Raw genomic sequence first — 4,549 nt, forward strand, 5'->3', positions numbered from 1 at the left:
GAGGGCCTTTAAAGGTATTCCTTCCGCCTATTCTTCTCTGCATAAAAGCCACATATTCGATCATCTAAACGAGAACGCAGGCAGCAGTCCGGCGAAGACGTGGCGCAAGCAGCGTTCATGCAACACTATTTAGACCTTTGCCCGCAGCCCCTTCAGCCAGTGCCCACGTTTAGGGACACAGGGCCATTCTTAGTAGATAAAACCTGATGGCGTGAGCTGGCCCACACACCTCCAAGAATAAAAAGAAAGAAAAAAGTGTGGTGACAAAAGCCGGCGAAATTAAACGTGCAACACAATCCCCCAATCCTCCACTCGGAGTGGTTTTGCCTCGCCCGCAGGTGCGCCGTAGATAACACAACACTGAACTACAGCCGATGTACCAAGGAGGAGTGTTATCAGCCTGCACTTACGGCATGTAATACATCGTAGACAATGAATAGCACAGCCGACCTACAAATGAGAGCCGGCAAGGCCACTTGGCAAAGCCAGTGCCCACGGCTGGGCTGGAGGAGCGGGGAGCGCGGGCGCGCACTTTGAAGGCGCGCTCACCGCAGCTCCAGTCTGGCCGTGGACCAAGGTTTCGGCGATCAACAAGGACGACCAAATCCAAGTAATAATTAAAAAAAAATTACACCATCTTCCTGCGAGGGGAACCATGGGTAGATGCGACGCATCGTGTGGTTTCCGGTGCGTTTCCGTTATGTTGTTTCCATTTAGCCTGTCAATTTGTTGTCTCCATTATATTACGTACGGTTGCGCCGACCATCGCGATAGCAGGCCTGTTAGTCTCCATGCAAATCATCGGATGTCATCGGAGCGGCGGAACGACTGAGCGGAGCGGCGCAGTTACCGCGTTTATATGTACCGCGCATTAACGGTGAGGGGAATGAGAGAGAGCAGCGCATGTGCATGTGTTCGATGTTTAACCGAGTGCTAACGCGCGCTGACGCACAGGTGGCACAGCAACGGGAGCGAGTGCTAACATGGAGATGGCGCTGCGGTGAAAGCGGCGTTAGCGCGCAGCTGGCGTGGCGAGGAGAATGGGGGAGGGCGCGCAGCTGGGGCGTCGAGGAGAATGGGGGAGGGATGCGGACTACGGAAGACGCCGGAGGGACAATGCGAGTTAAAGAGATGCGTCGCATCTAAAAACAGGTGATGTCATCTCCGTGGGGCGCTCCAGCCAGGAGCGATCAGGCGAGGCTGGAGCACCCCGGGAGAAAGGGTCCCCGGGGCGCAGCAGCCTTTGCCTAAATAAAAAAAACTAAATTAGGCATGAAAAAAATTGTACACTGCTGAAAAATGTAAAGAAAACGATTCCAAAAATATACCCTAGTCCAACAGGTATATGCAGTGATTTTTTGTCTTTCATCCATGATAGCCACTTTCAAGGTGATACTGTGAGAAACTTCTGTGGCAATGCAATGAAAGCTACAGATCTGAAACGCCGTTTTGCTGCACAGCTGGAAGTAGCTCACCGAAAATGATTGGCTGGGTGCCAAGCAATACAAAAATATGTAGTTTTTGTTTTAGCTTTAGATAGACAATGACACTAAATTACGAGCCAAAATATGTCAGAGCATTGTTTTTGATTTCCTTTTTTGTTGCTGCGGCATTTGCCACTTTCACCGCAGAGGCTCTCTTTAAAGAAAAAAAACATGGTGTTCTCGTTGACAGCAGCTTCCTTTCCCTACAGAAGCTGGCGATTTAATTCACGCATAGTATTTTTAAGAAGCTTGAGGACCAGAAGTTTTCAAATCAAAGAGCGAGTTCTCTGCAGTGTGTACGCAAAAGTGAGACAGATGCAACCAGGACTGTCCTTCATTTTCGCATTTTGTCCGGTTAGCCAGCTTGCTGGCGTAAGTGTGCATACGTTGCCCTGCTCAAGGCAGAGGTTCTGCGCGGTACCCTTAAGTGCCCAAAGCATAAACTGGCTTTGTTTGGTGACTCGAAGACCACCCTAAAGTCGCCGGAAAGACAATGTTGCAATTGTACCCTAGTTTTCCCCTTCAACGGGCTCAGTGTGGTCCAAAGGGAATTTGACTTCCTGCCGTAGTGTGTGCATGCTGCTCTTTCGGTATAAGGAGTATTCACATGACGTCACCGCAGCACAAAAGTATGCTGGCAACCTTGGCCGTGCCGGCGGCGGCCATGACAGTGGCGGCGATCAAACTCGCTCGGGCAAACTGGGAGGCGGTGTCGTTATGTGAATGTTGTTATCGTGCACGGCGTTGACAGTGATCAGACAAGTGGTGGTTGTTTGGTTGTGTTTGAACACTTATGCTTCAATTTGGGTGCAGGCGCTTAAAAGTTCAATGAAGAAAAAGCAGCGGTGGTGGTGCGTCGATCCGTCGCTGCTCGGGAACCTAGAGAACCGACTCTGTGCTTCTGCCTACAGTGTAAGGCTCGGACATTGAATATTACCTTGTTCACACGATTAGTTCTGTGACGCGTCAACCCTTTAAAGCCATTAAGTCACTAGGTGACCACAACCGTTTGACTAGTGGCTGATTGTTCAGCGGCCAGAGCTGAAGAAAGTTGGCGGCGGCGTCATTGTGCACTGAAAGGTAAGCACTTTTGGCAGCGTTTTAAAAAGACCTTGCCCGTATCACTTTAGATTAGCGGCAGTGACAGTGTTTATAGTTTCGTACGACAGAAAAACCGGTGCTGGAAGCTGGCGATCGCACCTGCGGCAACTTGCGATACTGCGCAAGGACGGGGCGAGGCGAGGAAGCGAGAAACGGAGCGCTAGTCTTTATCGTTTGTTTCGCTACGTTTTGGCTGTGTATCATATGTTGTGTTGTGTACTGATAAGATCATACTCGGGCGCTCTCCAGCTAGCGGCGAAAAATGCTCGAATGAGCGGTACCGCGAAGCCGGTGTTCGCACGGCGCATTTCGTGCTCGGCTGATCGTGGCAGCGCTCGAGAGCAGCAATGAAACGGGAACGCTCACAACTCGGTCCCCTACAGGGAAATGCTTTTCGTGGACAATTTCAACTACGTTGCGAAAAAAAAAACTGCACGGAGAGGGCAGCCAGGTAGATCAGTTGTTTGGCCTCCCCTAGTTTTTGTTGAGCACCTCGTAAGCATTATTTAGCTCATACTTTTCCCTCATTTGCTCATGGATGCTTATGCCCCTCTGTTTCAGTTCAACAGTCCATGTCATAACGATTGTCTGCAGTAACCTTTACACAGGCTTTGTTATTGATGGCAGTGACCGTGTTGACATTTGTTTGCACTGTGCCCAATACATACTCCATCACCCTTTAACCACGCTGTTTACATTACGCAGGGGAATAACTCCTAGGGCCGGTCGACAGAGACACTGGGGCCATGGCTGCTGCTGAATGGATGTAGAGGCTGAATGTGTCCGACTCACCTCAATGCTTATTCTTTGTTGACGCCTGTATGTAACGATGTATCAATTAGTAGTTGCTTAGTGGAAGCACCATGTTGTAAGCACATTGTTTAGGATCTTTTCTTGTATGGAGGCAGTCGCAGCATTTCTCCCGGAGTTGCCGCTGGTGAGGTTAAAATGAACGTTGTACTCCAAATGTGTCTCGTCATTCTTTGTTCGCTATCATGGCTTAATGTTTGCAAATGTGGGTATGCAAGTGTGCATTTCGTTTTTAATCTAAATTGCCATCTTGTTTTGAACACTAAAGCAGCCCGTTCAGTGTGTCTTTTTACTTGTGTAACATCTGATTGTTTGAATATTTATGAGAACCACTTAGCCACAAAATGGTCTATGAGAAAGGGGAGACGTTTATTACATACGTGAATTTCTATGTACAGAAAATCAAACTTATGCACACGTCTCAGAGAGACGAGATTGTCAGTCTCTGATTCCTAAAGCAGTCGAGCTCATGTTACATCTCAACCACCCACAACTGCCAATAATAAGCTATTACCTGGTGGCAACCTGTCGAGTATGCTGCACTCGGTCACCGTCCTGTTGCTTGTCCTGCCTCTCCAGCTTTCACAAATAAAAGTCATCACTCGCTGTCGGGCAATCCCAAACAGAAACGTGGCAGTATTGTTATTCTTGTAGCTAGACCATGTCTTTGCACTAAAGATGACCTGTCAATAAACACTTCGAAACCCATGCTACAACTGCCACCAAAGTTCCAAATGCCTGTTTGAAGCACGTGGGCACGTTGTGCCGTAGGTATCCTTGTTCTGGACCCTTTTCAATGTAAGCAGGTGCACATACACAACGTTGAGCCCCCGGCACTCCACAGTCCTTGTCCGAGTCGCTTGACTGACCTGCAGAGAAGGCGAGGGCTTGTGTAAATAGTGGCCGTGTCTTCAAACGCAACTACAAGCTACACCATTTTGTTTTGAATGTCCTGTTATGTGTGTACATCTTTCACAAGCATTGTAATTCTGACTCAGGGGACTGTAAACAAAAGGGCAGCCAGTAAGAAAAAAAGAAGCATCAAAACTTGACTGTAATAAATTAAGACCTCTAGCTGTGTCACCGATGTCCACACATCCATTCACAATGCCATTATTTGGACAATTTGTGCTGGAAGGTTGCTGTACTGATCT

The 4,549-nt window shown here is 48.5% G+C and overlaps 1 long non-coding RNA gene across 1 annotated transcript; it reads left to right on the plus strand.

Moving 5' to 3' along the window:
• Positions 1 to 2,064: 2,064 nt before the first annotated feature.
• On the plus strand, positions 2,065 to 3,870 carry LOC144158278 (uncharacterized). The gene is made up of 2 exons (XR_013320004.1): positions 2,065 to 2,396; positions 3,291 to 3,870. It is a non-coding gene; the product is annotated as an uncharacterized LOC144158278 (long non-coding RNA).
• The last annotated feature ends 679 nt before the right edge of the window (positions 3,871 to 4,549 follow it).

Source organism: Haemaphysalis longicornis, unplaced genomic scaffold (genome assembly GCF_048455015.1).
Source record: "Haemaphysalis longicornis isolate Haplotype H1 unplaced genomic scaffold, Haemaphysalis longicornis Haplotype H1 scaffold_10, whole genome shotgun sequence".
Lineage (NCBI taxonomy): Eukaryota > Metazoa > Arthropoda > Arachnida > Ixodida > Ixodidae > Haemaphysalis > Haemaphysalis longicornis.